The following is a 19,346-nucleotide window of genomic DNA, read 5'->3' as shown; positions in this document are numbered from 1 at the left end:
CCGTCGCAGTACCACCCAGTGTCGATACTTTAATTCGGCTCATGAATTGAACCCGAGCACTGCGTGGGCACTCGATTTGGGTTAGTGATATTCGATAGCTTGAAAAGCATTAGGGTCGTGACCCGTGCCCAATTGCTGCATGACGACAACAGCCGAACAATAACTCTGTCTGGAACTCAGCGCGTGTCCTATGCCTTGCTAATCCCAGCGCGTGGCTATGGTCAACATTGGCGGCATATAATCGGCTCCAGATCACGTGACCGCTTCTTCTGGCTGCAAGTCAATGACATGTGAACGCTACTATATGGAAACGCTACTTGCTTTTTTTTTTTAAATATTTTCTGCGACTTATATTGCGTGTGGTGAAAAACGAACGGGTGTCTCACAGGCCATTAACGCAATGGATTCGTTCTAAGCGGTACTTGCGCAAAGTACAAAAATCGTTTCATCACTCCTAAGAGGTAATCACTAAACAGCTTAGAAAAATCATCTGTACCATCTCCGACAGTTAAGTGTACGCATCTGGCGTCAGCAAATTTTTCCACTCACTCCGCTACTAGAGGGTTTTATTAGGTCGTTTCGGATAAGTCCGATAATAATGTCTTTTAGCAAACCGTTACCTCGTTTCGCCTATCGCACTACCGAAGCCTTTCAAGCACGCTTTTAAATGCGCGTCCCGTGGTCACGGTAGTCACACTATCTCCCGGGCGCGAACTTAAAGGGGCCCTGCAATCATATTTAATCATCTACCTTTTTTGCGGATTCCACATCTCTTGGGGAAAGAGTAATAAATATCAGTGCGTCACATTTTAACCGGACGACGCGGAAACCTCCTCCAGCTACACTCTAAAAAAAAAGCCCGTAAGTCCGCTTTCCCGCACAACACTCGGAGATTCAATCACCGCAACTTACGGAGGCAGCTCAGCGAATGACGATGACGAAACATATGTTTAGACTAAAAAACGCAGTTTGAGTTGTGACATTAAGCAATGCAAGCATGACGTTTTTTCATTGCTTAATGTCACAACTCTAACTGCGTTTTTTGGTCTAAACATATGTTTCGGCTTTGTCATTCGCTCAGCTGCCCCCTTAAGTTCCGGTAATTGGCTCTCCGAGTGTTGTGCGTGAAAGTAGACGCACAAACTTTTTTTAGAGTGTACGGGGGCGACAAGCGGTGCCGAAAGCGAGCGATATGTGATGTCTTTGGTCCTGGGCTGACTACTGGTTAGAGCAGCTAAAAGTTTCTTTTTAGTCGAAATACAAAGTATAAGTGGCGCGAACAGTTTCAATCATTTATGAAAGTAGTTTTTGTTCAGTATTTTAGATCAGAAAAAAAATTACTGTGTGTATGTTATACAGCCGGAAGTTAGTCTGCCTCAGTGGGCGTCTGGTGTCTCAGCTGTAGATGAGCAATTTAGCCAGTGCAGTACAGCCGCTCGCCTGGGGTCTTTAGCGTGCACCACGCAGTAGTGATGCATGACCGCACGCCGGTGCAATGCTCATCCAGATTTAAACGGGCAGGGGTGAGGATTGAACCCAGGATTCCTGGGTTCAGCGCGAGCTTTCGCTCCACTTGCTCCAAGCTGGTGTGCGCTAGACCACTCGGCCAGCGTAAAGCCCCTTTATGTTTCAAAAGTAGCGCAAGGTGCGTCGATGCACGACGCACGTGCAACGTGCAGCCCTTTGGAAGAGCATAGCGGCACAGCGCAGCACTTAGCTAAATTTCAGACGCCATGAATTTCCCAGAAGTGGCGCGCGGCACGTGCCTCGAGCATTTCCACAACAATGAATGACGCCACTTTGCCCAGGATAGAGGGGCTTTAGGCCACCGAACTCCCTAGATTAGAAAAGAAACAAATACAGTTTATAAAGTACGGAAATAAGAAAGGACCCGTCGACATACCCGCCACAAAGCGGTGGAAAAGGCGGCACATACTAGAAAGGGGTAGTGGGATCAGGCACCGACGAGCGGCGAGCGTAGAAAGGTCCCGGATGTACGCGGCGACGCTGCGGTCGTATACGGGCTGGAGGATCCGACCGGTTCCGAGCGGTCCGAAGGCCTGCGGCGAGCAGTTTGGCTTGCGGTTTGGGCGTTTGGTAGTATGGCAGCGCGAAGTGGCTTTCGTTCTGAGCTGATCTTCACCCCGTGTTTGCTGTCGTTTGTGGCCGATGAAGTGTCATGCCGAATTAGTGTTTAATTGAGGGATGTCGCGAACCACCCTAGGTTCGATTTTGAAAAGTTTCGATATTTTCGAAGCGAACTGAGGTTCGAATTCAAAAACTTTCGATATTTTCGTACCGACCGAGGTTTGAATTCGAAAAATTCGCAACTTTCGATCACAGTGTAGTTTCGAATTCGAAAAGGTCGAAGATTTCACGGTTTCTAAAATTTCGGGTTCGAAGATTTCTTTTTACTTGAGGTTTCATAAATTCGAAAATTTCGAACTTGAAATTCGACATATTCAAAAATTTCGAATTTATTGGATTCTGAAATACGAAAATGTCTAAGATTTCGAAATTCTTTGAACATAAAAGTTCGAAAAATTTGAACACTTCACATTTTTATAGAAATAAAGTTCAATAAAGTCAAAGATTTCGAACTTATTTCTACATAAAGTCCGAAAAGGTCGAAGGTTTCGATTCTCTTTTAACGCTAAATTCGGAAAAAAAAAAACTTGCAAGATTTCGAATTTCTTTTAGGTCCAAGTTTTCAAATTTCAGAGTGGTTTTCATGTTCTTGCTTGAATCCATATGAAACCGCCCGCCGGTCTTTCGAAGTTCGACGAACTTTGAACTTTTACCCCAGCAGTTCGAAGTTCGTCGACATTTTGACTTTTCAGGAATCGAAAGTTCGACAATTTTCGAATTCTTTAGATTAATAAGTTCGAAAGTTCGAAAATTATCAAATTTCTTAGCGTAGGAAGTTCGAAAGATTAAAAAGCTTCGAACTTATTAGTGCAATAAATCGAAAGTTCGAAAATCATTGATTTTTTGGTCTATCAAGTTCGAAAGCTCGACAAGCATCGAATTTTGCAGCGGAATAAGGTCGAAAGTTCGAAAATGATTGATTTTTTTAGCGTCATAAGTGTGACGGTTCGAAAAGCGTCGAACTTCTTAGTTTAACGAGGTCGAAAATGTTACAATATATGAAGTTCGAAAATGCGAAATCTTTTGAGCCGCTTGATTCGATAGTCGAAAATTCAGTTCGAAAAAAGTTCGCGGCATCCCTAGTTTAATCGCGCAGCAAATGCAATGCGAGCCGCCCTACCAAATCCTCGCGCTCCAAATTTGCGACCGGGCACTCTATGGCTCCGTCATCGAATGGCCAGGCTTTGTGAGTTTAGAGGAGGCTATGAGCGGACACATCACTCCCGAGAAGAAAAAAAACGCACACACAAACAAACCTGGTTCGTTGATTTTTTAGCCGAATATTGCAGTCTTATGTTTCCTCTACGCGAAAAGTTAACATTTTTCGACTACTCATACTTGCTTCAATCGACAAAAATATAATACATTTTGTAATAAAAGCGTTTCCAATCTCAACCGAATGTCGCGTTTTCATTGGTGACATGCCGTCCTGTCTGGCAGCACAATGTTCCTATCATCGACGGAGATAATTTAGACCTTTGATTGCTTTTTTTATCATGAAAATAGGCGCGTATCTTTATGGTTTTTTGATTTCTAGGATTCCTAGAGCCCGCAAAGTGAGTTATCGCCGTGTTTAAGCTATCTCAGAAGCTTCCTCAGGGCACATTGAAAGATTCTTCTTCTTCTTCTTCTTCTTCTTCTTCTTCTTATTATTATTATTATTATTATTAATATTATTATTATTATTTTTATTATTATTATTATCTTTTAAAAAATGTGGCGTTCAATTAAAGGTATTCAAACAGCACGAATCTCTTCGCCGATCTAGAGATGCCAAATTTTTTTCTCTGTACCAACAAACAGTAGTTCTTCGGTATTTTTGGACAGACAGCTACAAGATCCCACATGTGTCGCCTTTATTCTTAGACAATCGATCAGATTTGAGAAACCTCGCTGTTTCACGAGATGCGGAATGAAAACGCGAGACTACTACGTTCCCGACACGTTCAATCGGCTACCCGATTGTGTATTTTCCTTAGATTCCAAGAAGAAAGTTAAGACATGGCTCCGCGCATATATGTCGGACGCAGTGTAAACGGTCTTAAATTTACGGTTTCTTTTTTACTTTTTTGTTTGTTTGTTTTTTGTTTTTGTTTTTTTTTGTGGGTGGGAGGGGGATAACCAGGCAGGCTTTGAATCAGCCTTTAGTGCAGCTGAGTTGAGTTCGCGTGTGTGTGTCTGTATAGTACCTTTTGTTGATTACATTTCCAGCACTTTTGTGTTCGCTCGCATTTGGTGACTTGCAGGGCCCCGTCGCACAAGCCATCATAGGCTTTGACGGGCCCGTAAAAATATTTGTACCTCAGCGTTGACAATAAAATTATTATTATTATTATTATTATATTACCTTAAATCACAAAACTTTTAAACAATGTATAGATTAACAGGAACTAATACGTTTTCATTAGTGTTAATGTTGTATGTTTATTCATCCGGAAGTTAGTCAGCCCCAATAGGCGTCTTGTGTCTCAGATGAGAAATTTTGCCAGTGCAGCGTAACCACTAGCCTGTGTTTTTAACGTACACCACGCAGTAGTCAATCACGACCCCTCCTCGAGCTCCGAGCTGGTGTGCGCCCCCAGCTAGTGCCACTAAACTATTCACTCTAGCATCACTGAATGACTCTGGCTCTTTTCCACTCGGCCTCCGATCCCCCTGATACTTTTTCTTCAAATAAATGAAAGCGAAAACAGTGATTTAGGCACTATTGACTAGCTTTTGCCAAGAGCTGGTCACCAGAGAAAGGGCGAAGGATAAAAAATATTATCATTACGGACTGTCTTGGGAAAACGTTCCTTTAAGTTTCCAAAGGAATCATCTGCATGCCTGGTCATTTGACGCAAATTCTTATTTTAGGCGCTACAGGACAAAAGAAAATTAATAAAAAATGTTTATACTGAAGAAAAAAATTAATTGCAGCTTCGCTTATACTTTGTTTTGTTGTTTTTTTTTGTTTTTTTTTACATCCACCACTTCTTGTTTTTCTTTTTTTTAACGTACGTTTTATTACGCGTTCCGGTTTATGAAGTAGGGCTTGGCGTACTGGTTTCTGACTTTGTTTATATTAAGCAGCGCAATACCTTAAGAGCTGCGAGGGGTATTGATACTATTTTTTTATCAGGGTACTTTTTTGTGTAACTCCCTTCCCACGCAATACAAAACGAAACAATAAAACCTATATTATGTTGTTCATATTGAGATTTTCTTATTCGTTCAGGAATATGGGTAATTGCAAAGACTACTATCGAGATTTTGAAGGAAGCTCGAGAACAAAGCTCGAAAAAGGTGGATAATTCTAGACTCCAATGACTTTAATAAAACACTGTAGTAAAATTGCCTAGCAAGCAAACAAAACACGTACTGAACAAAACAATTAAACCAGAGGCATGATATTTGTTTGGTCGTCATCAGTTAAGGTACGATTTTTACAATTTGTAATTGCAATTTTTTTTTGAGAGTTGGACCAGTGGTAAACATTGTTGTATTCGATTATTTTTTGGAGTGCAAAAATATATTTTATCAAATCTTTATATCACATTATACTAAGCCGTCTACGCTGCTGTGTACAAATGAAAAAACCATTGCTAGCAAATACTGCAAACAATAGATTTATCTGAAGGCACTAATTATAAGGCATATTTACACAGCTTTTTTATGCACATAGAAGTATGCCCCAAACACACACACACACACACAAAATCTATCTGAGGAAGAACTTTTCCTTTTTCCTTCCCTTTTTGATTTTTCAGTAGGGTCGACACGTAACCCGAAAACTGAGTTGCAAAATTAAACATATTTCAATTTTGAAGCACTGAATTTATCGCAATGTTTGAAGAGACCTAAATATCACGTTGCTGGAACATCGAGAAAGTAAATCACACAAAGAAAACATTTAAGTGATATAAAATTTAACCTGATTTATAGCCCTATTTTAAATTAACATTCAATTTTTTATTAGCACATTGTAGATCGTTTGGGCATTTTATTCTGTTGTATAAAGTTTAATAGTTTAGATAAAACACTACATATTAACTTTTGCTAAAGTTTTTTGTTGTAGACCATATTTAAACGGCACTAGTTATATTATCATTAAGACCTGAAATCACGATATCGCTGTTTTATACAGCACGAATCCTTTGCGTCAAGTGACAGAAATATTATATTTGCTTTTATTTATAAAACAGAATGCATGCTTTGGAGTAGAAAAACCCAGAAATTATTTTTAGCAAGACGATAATTTAATAATATCCTTCATGTCTCTTTTAAAAAAAACGAACACCCGAAAGCAACAAAAACCATACCCATTCAAGCTAGTAATGCTTTAAGAGTGCATTATGATAAACACACACTTTTTAAAGATGCATATTATATTGTCTGCTACATTAAGCCTTCATTTACTAAAAAAAATATAAAAATTTAGCTCCACATAAAATGTGTGTAGCAGAAACGCCAGTGTTTGAAGAAAAAATCATTTCAAGGATGCTTGTTGTTTAATCACTCCGAATAAATCACTGATGTAATTAGCGAAAATCGTCTCCCTTGCCGGATTACTGGATTATGCCACTGCATAATCCAGTAATTGTTCGACTGGAAGGGTTTCTGAGCGCGAAAGGATGCGTTCGCTGTGAGGGGAAGGGAGCTGGTTGTGAAAAGGAAAAATGGACGTTAATTTTTCTGGTGGCAGTGCCGAGCAACCTTTTTAATAAAGAAATAGGGGGAGAAAGAAAAGTTTGTAAAACGTGACATTCATTTTAGAAAGTAAAAAGAAAATAAGGAAAGGTAGATTTATATTAGAATTTGAATAAACCAAACGTAAAGTGGGTCAAAACAACTGAAGTCTAGCGGCGAGGACGGTTAAAAATGGCTCTAGATGAAGGGCAGCATTTGTTTAGAAAAAAACGTATACGAAGTGAGGCTAAAAGACGAGAAGTGTCATGCAATCTAGTTAACAACGTAAGCGCGGAGTGACCAGTCGTGTAGCTGACTGCAATGGAAAAGGAATAAATAATTTGTTCAGCTTGTTGTTTTGCATTAAGCTGCGAGCGATCATAATGTCAATACGTAAAACATATATATATAAGAGCAGGTTGATTGCATTTCATAACTAAAGGTAAATATTTAGTGCGACAATATATTCGTGAGTTAAAAGTGTCCCCCAAAATATAATCGCAATGGTGACTGAATACTTGGCTTTTTACAGAGTTTCTTTGGGGTAATATAAAATTCAAACCGGATTCAGTCGGAACGAATAATAAGTGAAAAGTCATGCTGGACAATGTAATGCATGATTAATCGAACTTGTCAGTTTAAAATTCTGCACAGAAAAAAAGAAAGAAAAAAACTTTGCCACAAAAAAAACGTGCGCAAAAATATGGCGTTGTCTTATAGCCTGTGATAAACTGGGAAAATCACTGGCTGTAAAAGTTTAGTCCACCTAATATTTTTATCTCTGGAAGTACTCTTCTATACACCCCATTCTAATAAGACAGAGTATTGTTCTGTCCGAGAAGGAACTTCTTACCGAAGCAACTATCGCAGAACACTGGGTTGTCTGCGTACTACCTACTACTTCACAAAGGCGATGAACATGCTTGATGTCAACTGCCGGTCATAATGCGTTTATGCGGAGTCTCGGCATCCAGCAGCTGCCTTAAAATTATCTCAAAGTCGAATTTGCTGTGTAAATGTTTATACGGCGGCAAGACAGTCTGTCTCGAAGGTTATACGACATCCTATAACTGCAATGCAAAGATGCAACGCGGCCATGGTCCAATAAACCGGAGCCTTTAACGTGCATCAGGCAATAAAAATTAAGCCGAGGAATACGGTTACGGTTCGCCACTCGGCCGTTTCGAAGGTTGCAGGAACATAAATTAAGTATCTACATAGGCTTAAAGCGTGGGTGTTTTCTCAGCGTGCTGGTGCGCTGCGTGTATTAGTAGAAAATGTCCTAGAGCCAAGTCACAAGAGCCCAAGTGTTTCCAAAGGGCAACGAAACTTGTTACCATTATTCCCGCAGTGCTAACCCAATTATAGACATGCCACATAACGAAGACACGTTCTATGACGATTAACAGTTTGTTCCTCTCAGTAGTTGTTTTTAACCACGTTGTTTTTAAATTTTCTTTAAACCTAAACCCAGTTTAAGTCTGCATACCAATCATTGAACAATTATATTCTTCCTTCTATCGTTCCACATAAAATTTATTTTCTTTTTGTTAGTTTTTCATACAAGCGAAAAAAGCCTCTCGTATTTTGCCGCTTTGTTTATCGGCATGAGAGTCATTTTTGGCCACGTAAAAGTCTGCCGTAGCTGTGTCGGAGCCTTTTTTGCTTGATAGTAGTATACATACGGCTACGAAACGTATCTCACTCCACCATTCGTCTACGAATAAATGAATGGACAATAACGGCACCTATCGGGTGGTTCTAATCCAGCGTAGACCCGTTCGTCTCTGAAAATATGTAAAGAGGCTAAAAGTTTATTTTGTGACTAACAAACAAGGTGAGGACGGCAGGGAGAATCTTTAGTTGTTCCGCCTCCAGCGCGAGTTTTCTATACATTCGAAAGCGTTTCGGCGTCTCTCGCAACTCGAAAGCGCGCTCGCAGCCAAAGCACGGCGGAAGCCATGCGGCGAAGCCATGCGGCGAAACCATACGGCGGGTGAAGGAGGCCGGGCTTTCGAAAGGCAAGCTCTGCCATTCTCACTCTGGCGGTAAGCCTATATTTCCTCGTTTTATACTATTCACGTAACTTTGGCTCTACGGCGTCCTTGGGCTACACCGCGTGTCGTAATCCGAGGGCGAATGCCCGGTCTGCTGCAGCAACCCTCTATGTTGGCCGCGTAGTCGATAGCTAGACAAGCTCCCAGCTCTAGCCTGTACGACAAGCTTGTTGCCACCCAAAAATGTTTCCCATATGAGGGAAACCTACATTTGCAACGCCCTTATCGACAGCAACGTTGTCGATACACGGCTGTTGCTTCGACGTCATTGACGAAGCCCGGTGGCCCCTTGGGAAACCCGCGCTAGTCCGGTCGGTCGCCTCGCAACTTCCGGTTCCGGGAGAAACCGCGCTTCCGGAGGAAAAGCGCCGTCGCTTCGACTATGCATTTCGTAAGAGCCGGGACAAAGGCGGAAGGAAGTGGTCCTGGTAAAAGAGCCTTTCCTCGTTAACCGGCGGACACCGGGCAAGAAAACGAATACCCGGAGGAACCGTTGGATCGATACGACGGCAGACCTGTCTGACATCCCCACGTGTTTTTTGTTTTCTTTTTCTCTGGCGTGGTCGGACAGCGGGCACGTGGAGCCCGCGGCTCCAACTCCCACTCGTCTGCCGCAGCTGTCGACCGTGCACAAGAAGGACGCTGTGCTCGCTTTTTTCACGCCAGGGCTGAGTTGTACGTGGTCGCTGTCAAGGCTGGCGTTTTCACTCGCGGCGGCGGTTGAGGGTGACATGGACGAATAAGAGGAAGTAACGAATGAGGACATTTGCCCGTCTTCCTTGTACGGGAGACGTCGGGTGTGTCGTTCTCGTCCGCGTCGCCTACAGTCGTGAACTATCCCGTTTTTTGAAACAATGTTAGACCTCACATCGATCATGCTTGAGTGTGATTTTTTTTTTCTCCCTTTTAATAACGCGGGAGACCAAGTTGAGAAAATTCGGCGGAGCGTAGCTTTATTTTGTCTGGAGATAGCTTTATCGCGCAAGGGAAAACGAGAGAGAAAAAGAAAAAAGATGGGGTTTAATGTAGCGGAAGTTTCAAACGTCCGATGCGGAGAACGCCATCGTGGTGGTGGGATGCAATTTGTGTTAAAGGCCAGTGGCTGCTTCTACGTAACACTTGCGTTGCTTTATGTACAGGGGAGGCGAAACAAAAATAGGTTAACACAAAGAACCGGTTCTTGCGAGCGACATAATGTTCAAATGTTGCGCGTTTGGGAGCGTAAACAAAAGGGCCATGAGAGCAAAAAGTAGACTTCTCGAGTTTGCGTGTATTTTTTTCTTCTTTTATGTTTCGTATTTGGTTTGCCTGTACATAGTGCGACAGAGTTAGCTCGACACGGGATAACTATTTTTTTTCTTTTTTTCCCAAGCTTTTATTTATGTTTTCTACAGGGTTTCAATAATGCGGTACGCGGGCGCCTTGCGTTGGCGCGTGCGAGAGCTGAAGGGAAGGAGTACAATCTATTTCTGCTCTTCACTCCTTATCTTTCGGGACATTTCTTTCGGAACGTTTCGTTTGAACATTTCGTTTAGAAATGACAAGCCTCATCATCCTCACTCGAGAAGCTATCAGGCGCCTGGACTACAGCTTTCCCAACACATCCTAGAAAACAATGCCCGAGGTCTCAATTTTCTACTTTACCTAAAGAGGCAAGCGCGCTGGTACAAATCGCACATAAGATCTGCGTCACGGTTAGGTTGAGTGTCGCGTGTTCACTCACTATAGAGACGAGTCTGAGACGAACGCTGTCGACGGGTTTCTGTATTCGCTAGGTGTTTTAATTATAAACCCGGCACGGCGTCCGCTTCCCCGATGGCGGTGTTGTCGTGAGGCTCTTTCCTGGCAATCGGGCCTCTTGGCCCGGCCCTGTATGTAGATGGGAAAAGGTCCACGTCAGTCTATCTCCTCACGGTAGAAAAACTGCCACTTGCCGTGTTAGTTGCGACCATCCCTTGCTGTTCGTGACTAGCGTCGAAAATTAATTTGAGAAAAGGGGCCGATATTATGTTCGTGTTAACTGTGTGGTTGTGAGTATTTAATTGTAAAGGAGAGCCATACAAAAATAGGTTGTTATGTAATAACTAACTTAATTAACAAACAAAAAATATTGATTTGATCGAGGTTTTTGTTTTTACTTTACCGCATCATTGCGTCCACAGTACATGCGAAAGATCAAGGCATCAGAGGCCAATTTTAAATTAATTCGACTTTTATAATAACATAAAATGATACACCGAAACCGCTATAACACCTGTAGTTTTTTTCTTTTTACGGGGTAAAATGTTTCAGCCGCTTTTCTAAAAGTCAATTAGTTAGTGGTTTTCGACAATGCAAACTCCTAACTGAAATCATTCAATTATTTTTTTCTTTTCAAAGTTAATAAAGATATAAATAATGCTTTACGTTTTCTAATTAAATTGTTAACTATTCTACATAAATTATGCTTGAATTAATGGTAGGTCCATTAACAAAAATCACTATTCCGTCTTTTTTTTTATGGGATGTTTATCTTTTGCGGGAAATCCGGCCTTTTGTGAAGCACCCTGTATAAGAATGTAAGGCGACAGGTTAACAATTGTTTTGTAAGTAACTATCCCTAATTTCAAGAGCTGAGGGACAGCAAGGATGATATGCTTTGGCAGCAAAAATTATCCGCTTTTGAAGTTTTGGTGCGATTTATTAACCGATGTTCTCTATTCGTTCTCCTCCCCTTTTACGTCGCCCCGGGCTGGCGGACATACAAAAAACTTGAAACCAATGTTTACACCTTTGTTAGTGACTTTAACGTTAGGGTTGACGGAGAACATCTAGCAACGTCGCAGTTTTCTTATGGCGCCGATTGCCTTCCGCTGCGTCGCGATCGTTTGTTTTTGTTGTGTTGGTTTTGTTGCGTACAAGAGAGCGCCTGACAACGCTGTCAATAGCGCATTTTAAATTTCGCGCCAGTGTTTTAGTTTCACGGGGCGTGCGATGCTCCTCGATTTACGTGCACATGTATCGCAAATAAGGCTGAAAGAATTTCTATGATGTCTCCCGAGAAGAGAAAAGTACTTTTGGAACCATCGCATGTGCCCTAAAGGTGAAAATGAGTGGGTGGATTCCCCCGAAACCACTCTCATTAGTGAAAGTCCGTTCTCCACCGCCAGCACTGCCTTGCGGTGTGTCTTTGGCAATCCGCGTAATTGCGTTTCACTTTGTTCTCTGCACTTGTGATACGATCGTGCGATGAAAAGCCAGAAAGTTCACGGGGTGTCCTGTGGCAACGGGAGAAAGAAACCCACATCGAAACACATTTATTGCGTCATGGTTGTTGAGGTTTAGACCGTTCATTTCCATCGTCTACAGCTATTGGCTCCTTGACTGCGGTGGCCTATTTAAAGTAAATCGCTTCCTCTTCATTTGATTTCAAAATATGGTAGATAGCCGACGACTACTGTGAATGTCAAGCTGCCTCGTTCTGCCCGGTTACGCACCGATTCGGCTGAAGTGTCCATTCGGCCGACGGATCAATTCGACTTAAAGTTTCGATTCGGATGAACGGTCCAACTCAGCTGGATACCCAGTCCGGCTTGATGTTTCAATTCGGCTGGACGTTTCAATTCGGCTCTACACCCAGTTCGGCTGAATGTTTTAATTCGGCTGTACGCTCCGATTTGGCTCAGCTGTCATCGCGCGACCCAGCCCCTACTGCGTCGCGCGATGACAGCGCAGCAGATATTGGTTGCACTATCTCTTCACGGGGCGTGGTGCCGCCGGGGCTGAGGTGCGCTCCGATAGGAAACCGAAACTTAAAAACCCGCCAATTTTGTGCGGTTTTTTAGAAAGCTGTAAAATGCCTTGCGTGCCTTCTATCGTTCGGCAATTTGTTGACTTAGTGTCTTTCGATGATGTTGAGCAATTTTCTAATTTAAACCATGCGCTTAAACACAATATTAAAAAAGGTAATTACGCAAAAATAATTTAAAAATAATTATCCCGAACCTTAATAACTTTCCTAAATGGGCCCCTGTCCCAGGACCAAAACGCCACAAGCCTTTTTTTCGTTGCGATCAGTAGTTTTCGCAGGAGCGATTTTGCCTGCATTCTCTGAAGCACCCTATATATATATATATATATATATATATATATATATATATGTGTGTGTGTGTGTGTGTGTGTGTGTGTGTGTGTGTGTGTGTGTGTGCCTTGGCGTAAACATGGTAATACAATTGACCCCTTAAAGTAGGCTTTAATGCCGAAATCGGTGAGAAATCCACTTAAGCTAAATGAAGTTTATTGATGTGCTCATGTGCATAAAATAAGCTAACGTAACTTAGAATATGTACCACAAGCATTACCACCTGGGGGACACAGTAAAGACATCACTACACACTTTTGCTATTGTGCAGGTTTAAGTTAAAAATAGTGATTCTTCTTCGTAAAACTTTACACGAGAGGATTCTCGTTTGTCACGAAACGCGGTTACCTAGAAGCCGTGTCGTGAACGTCGGTTGTTTAGCATGACCTACTAAGACAACATGATCCTCTTTTGACATGGTGTTGTTCTTCATGAAACTAATTTTTTCTTATGCGTGAATTGCTTAATATACTTTTGGAGCACATAAAATTGAGAATAAACATTGAATAAACATACTCTGTGTAGCATGTGAACTATGCGTGGTAGCAGAAGCTCTTGCATCAAGCCCAGAGCAATATCCAAAAGTGCTAAGTATAGACCAGTGTCCGCGCCAATTCCAGGGCGCCGCCATGTTTATCTACGCTCGCGCCACCACGCGGAGAGAACTGGCTGCGTTGGCGGTGTTGCCGTTGCTTTGGGGAGCTGGATGCGGCAGGGTGTCCGAATGCACCGGCACATCGTGAAAGATGTCTTCACCGGAAGCCTCCGCGGCCCGTTCTTCAACAGATAAGATGTCGTGAACATTCGAGAACCCATCTTGATCAAGAAAACAGGAGAAAACCTTTCTTGTCTTAAATGTTCTCGGTGTCTGCTGACCCTTGACATCCGCGTTTCAGTCCGGGTTCATTGCGTAGTAAATATTTCGTTACCGATTTCTTGTAGCTTTCAAATGCTTGATTGTTGGCTTCTTGTATACGACATTACATTTGTGGCACGTTTGAGACCGATTTTCGCGATCTGCTTGCCTTTCTGCGGCAGCGCGGCTCTGCCGAGCCGAAATAAGTGGGAGGCGTTCACTTGATCGCACGCCGTTTTAGCGAATGAAAACGAGACCACGACGTTTCATCAAATGACTAGCGAATGGGTCTAGTTACATAGACAGCTCGGATTAGCTTTCTTTCGTAATGTGGCGCCTTGTCTGCCGCCGCGAAGCGGCGTAAACGAGGGCTCCGAGTATGTTAGCACGCGTCCCCCCCACCCCCCCACACACACACAGCGAGCGTCTGGGTTCGAAACTATTAATTGCCAGTTCTAAAGGATGGTACTTACTTGAAGTGGGAGCTGGCATTCTATGAGGTACCAGAAAACACTTACTGTCGGGCAACGAAGCCGGGTGCCTGTGGGGGCGGAGTCTAGGAACGCTACTGATTAATATTGTGACAGGCGATCAGTTATGATAACAGACGAAACTTCGACTCGTTTGTTCAGAAGTTCGCGGTGATATTTTATTAGCCCACGTTACAGCACACCAAGGATCTTAGGCAGTGAAATTCACATCACGCAGGCTCGTCCGTCGTAGTCAAATGAGCGCAGTCGACGACGAGGTGTAATGAGCTACTAAGCTTCACAAGAAAAATGCGCGCGAAAAAGAGTTTTCAGGCAGTCCAAAACACCGATCCCGCAAACGCACGTACGTACGTTTACTCCGGACTCCATGAACCCGACGGCGCAAGATCAAAGCGATCAAAGATCACCGCCGCAATCGCCACCCGGTTTTCTCTGCACTTTGCGCTACAACGGCACTGCAACGGTGGGCACTCGCCTCGGCGTTAACAATCCGCGAAATAGATTCATTTCCCACTCTTGAAGCCATTCCAAATGATAAATGAAAATACCCCGGCGTTGTAGAGCATCTGACGACACAACTGTGCCGAGCGCCTGCTCGGCATCGTTGTTGCTCGTGAAGGCCTGCTTATTTGTAGTTGAGACGATGATTCCACATCTTTCGTGCCACTCGTGGTGCTTGCAATAACTTCGAAGGGCAGGGGAATCTTCTCACGAGGACGTTGAAGACACTCAACACCGGAGCCACCAATGCAATCGCACAAACCGTCGCCATGCTTGCTTCTTCTTCGTCACTCGCTGCGCGGTCAACTCGTCGCGAGATGTTTCTGGCTCGGCTACATGGAAACCAACAGCGGCAAAGTGGCGTATGGACACACGGCTCTCAGATCACGGGCACTATACTCACATACCGTGGTAAACAAGACCGATGCCGGCGAAACGACAGTCGGCACACCAGCGAAGAAGCCCTCAATGGGACGCGGCGGCGCAGGCCGACACAGCCCCCCCTTCCCGTGAGCGTCTGGGTTCGAGATTATTGTTCGCTTTTGCTCCTTGCGGTCGGGGCTAAAAAGAGCACTTCCGGACACTAGTCTATCAAACATGTTTACTCTACGGTATCGAAAAATTTTCTTCTTTTTTTTTCTTTTTTTTTTTTTTTGCCGAAAAGCAAGAATAATGTTTTCGGATTTCTAACTTGCATTGGGTTAAGCACAGGAAAGAAAAATCAGATATGTTTTGTTTTCCTATCTCAAACTTTCGGCGTGGGCAAATTTCGGCAAGTTTCGAATAACAAAATTCGCCTAACGAAACGTTTCAGGCTTTTTGGTGCTGCGCTCCTTACGAAGGCATTTTGTCCAAGTCGAGCTCCTTACAGCCATCTAAGCAAATTAGGTGACGATAAGTAGAGTTCTGACCTATTTCATAACAATGTTCGTGGATGCACGTAAACGCGATCTTTGAGAGTGAATGGTTATCACTTTGATGCTAACACACGAAAGGATAAAAACATAAAGGAGGGGGACGGAAACGTAACTTCGGAGTTTCGTGTCTGTCGGTCCCTTTTTGTCCCATAGCTCCAGGGTTACTATGTCTATCCTTAACCAGCTCGCCTGCCTACTTGCTTTAACTTTAACTTGTATCAATTTGTAGCTGAAAAATGAAGATACGGCAAATAAAAGAGTAACATGCGGTCCTATATACGTACAGCACACTGCTCATGCATCACACAAAAGACAGTCTTGAAACACGAGTCACCGCAATATCCGTGGTTCGAATGCCGCGTGCCAAGTTTCCTCTTGATCTCATTGCCAGGCGGCATTCGAAGTATGGATATCGCAGTGACACGCATTCCAATCTGTTTGCAGACTGTCTCCTGTATGCTGTAGAAGCAGTGTGACCCCTGCTTTAGGTTCAATCTTCACCCCTGCCCATTTCGAGCTCAATGAGCATTGTACCGTTGTGCGGTCGTGTATCACTACTCCGTAAAGAACGTTAAATATTACAGGTTAGCCGTTGTACCACACTGGCCCAATTGCTCATATACAGCTGGGACACCAGACGCGCACTGAAGCTGACTAACTTACCGCAGTCTAGACGAACACCCGATACAATTATTATTAGTATTTTATAGAGCAAAATATTATGAGCCCCCCCAATAGACCATCTGCTATAGACAATTGCAAGCATGGCGCCACAAGTGGTGCCCCATGCGTGCAAGCGCGTGCAACGCGCGGGTGAACGTAGCTTTGGCAAGCTCGTAATCGCACGGGCGTGCCTGCTCGAGCAGAGACATGGCGGCGGCCAGTCGCCCAGCTTGCAATCGTCTATATTACCCAAACATCAAGGAGAATTGCAGGGATTAGTGTTCCACGCGCCACACGGGCACGCCTTCACCGTAGAAAATATTCGAAGTAAATAAGCGAAATAAAGCGTTGACGAACGCGCGTGCAAAATACAATTTGTTTTAGGTTTTTGCTTTAGAAAATTTACTATTGTTGAGGCTGGCACGTGCTGCATGTAGAACACCAATCCCTGCATTCTCCTTGATGCTTGGGTAATATAGCAATAGGTCTACTATTGGCAGCCAATTAATAAGCATAACCTATTTAAATAATCGGGTTCGCTGCCAGCTGAATGTGTTCATTAAACTCACGAGGAAAAAAAGTTATTGATCTCGTCCAGCACTTAAATCCGCTCTACGCCCACGCCGTGTGCAAGACTGGCCCCTGCGAAACCTGCTAACGAGGCACCGGAGGCCGTTCGGGGCCGTCCGTCCTTCCTTTCACCTGTGCCAATTAGTTTAGAAGAGCTCCTTTGTGCATCGGACAAAGAAGTAGGAGTGTTCTATGTCCAAATGAATTGAATACTCACGGTCTTGCACGCGACTAATGGTTAGGAACTCCGAGCTCCTGACTGCTTCGAGGTGGTGTCGGAAAGGTCTATAATACCGCTTGTTTTAGAACATTATGAAGAAAATACGAGCAACCAAAAGAAAAAAAAAAAAGAAGATAAATACACTCGCTAAATCTGCCCGAATAAAAGAGACAAAGATGCAACTATGCAAGTGCTATATTAAAACGCTAATGCATGCATTAAAAAAAAAAAAAAGACGTGATATGACAACCAATTGAAATTTTGAAGGATGCATCTGTGTGGTGTTCGTATTGAAGGAACAGAGAGCCACGAGGCTTGCTCAACTTTCTGGGCTGATAGCACAAGATCATAGTTTTCACGTTTGGCCCAGAGGGCATGCGCGGATCCCTAGCGTGCCTTTACCGACGTCGCTCATTGCCAGATTTCGGCTTTCTACTACTGGAAACTGGAGTATCGACATAATTCCGGTCACTAGAGCGCAGGATTGGTGAGCGGTGGTGGTTACGAGAGCAACCATACAATGTGCTCCACAACTGGCGGAATATTACTACTCAAAAACTGCGTTGAGTTTGTCGCGAACAAATAAAAACAGAAATTAATCCCTACGATGAGGACGTTTCGTTTCTGGTTAGGCAATAAAAACAAATTAAAAAAAAACGATTTCCGATTTTGAGGAGTTAAAAAATCCCGGTCTTAGGGAAGCGTTCGGTTTTCCCAAATCTACTCCCCATTCTTGCACTGACTTTGCCCCCTTTCCAAAAGCGCTTGGGAAAACATGCCAAAAAATAGAGAACACTCAGATCTCGATTTACTTCCGCAGCAACCCCCGTCGGCGCCGCCCGGTAAGGAGCCCACCAGCCCGCTTACGCCCTTCAGGAAAACGGCATCGTCAACGGTCCCCTTCAACCACTTCCAATCGATTGGGAATCCGACGCGATATACTGCACCAATCAGATCGTCAACATTCTCCCTGCAGCCCAGAGGCCTATCGACGCGTCCGGGCGTAACGGCCGATGCTCCCCCATCGACGAGCAGGAACGGAAACAGCGCGGCCACGCCGGCAAGTCTCCTCGGCCGGCCGACTCTTCCTCATCGCATTGCCCGGGGTCCCCATCCCGTATTGACTGGGACGGTCCTTTGGCGGTGCCCCGTTTCGATCGGACGCCGATGCCTTTGACCCGTGGCGCACCTCCGAGTATTTTTTCGGTGGCGCGACCCGGGAGCGCCGATGACATTTCGGGTTTCCCGCCTCCCGAGCATCGACCACCGCCGCCGCGTTGGAGGCCCGAGCTTGGCCTATCGATTATTCGCCGACCCATCCCGCAAACCTGCGCAGACGCCCTTTCCCCCCACCGTATCCGGTCGTCCTTCCGGTCTTCCAAGGCGGTACTTACTGGCTTATATTCTGGGCTTGGGAGGAGAACAAGAAAAAAGGGCGGAGAAAAGGAAAGGGTGAACGTCCAGAGCGAACGTTTTACGTGCTCAAGAAATCCGAACCCTTTTTTGGGCGAAAATGCATTTCGGAGCAATAAGAAAAACTCCTTCTCTGCTTAGATTTACTTTCCGGTTCGGTGTTTCTATTTTTCCCATCTTTTCTGGTGGTGTTGTGAAGTTGTGCAGGGCGGCAGTTGAAAACACCACGTTTTATAATGTATTTTTAATGGTTTATATTTTTTTCATCCAGCTCGCCTCTGGCTTTAGGCGTGCTTTCGTTGTGTTGCTGTGACATTTTGTGTCATAATGATTCGTGTCTGACTTTCTAAGGAAATTTTCTAGCCAACTTCATTAAGTGATATATCAATTTTAAGATATCCGTGGCCAACATGTCAGAAAAACTATTACATTTCAGTTTCTAAATCTCCGGGGATTATACCAGATAGCGTCACAAATACAAGTAAGTTACTGAAACTGAAAAACCGTAGAATCCCAATAACAATAAAAAACGTGTCTTGGGCTCTGCGGAACCAGAACCTTGAACCCTGACATGTATTAGGGAACTGCAAGGAATCGCTGCAAGGAGGGAAATGATCCAACCCCAATAATGTCTGGAACTCAACACGTGCCTTGTGGTTAATGACAATATAACAACAATAATATTTATGTTGATCTGTCCACAAACAACACTAAGCCTAAAT

Source organism: Ixodes scapularis, unplaced genomic scaffold, assembly GCF_016920785.2.
Source record: "Ixodes scapularis isolate PalLabHiFi unplaced genomic scaffold, ASM1692078v2 PGA_scaffold0__279_contigs__length_252992795, whole genome shotgun sequence".
NCBI classification, from domain to species: Eukaryota; Metazoa; Arthropoda; class Arachnida; order Ixodida; family Ixodidae; genus Ixodes; species Ixodes scapularis.
This window is presented reverse-complemented; position numbering follows the sequence as displayed.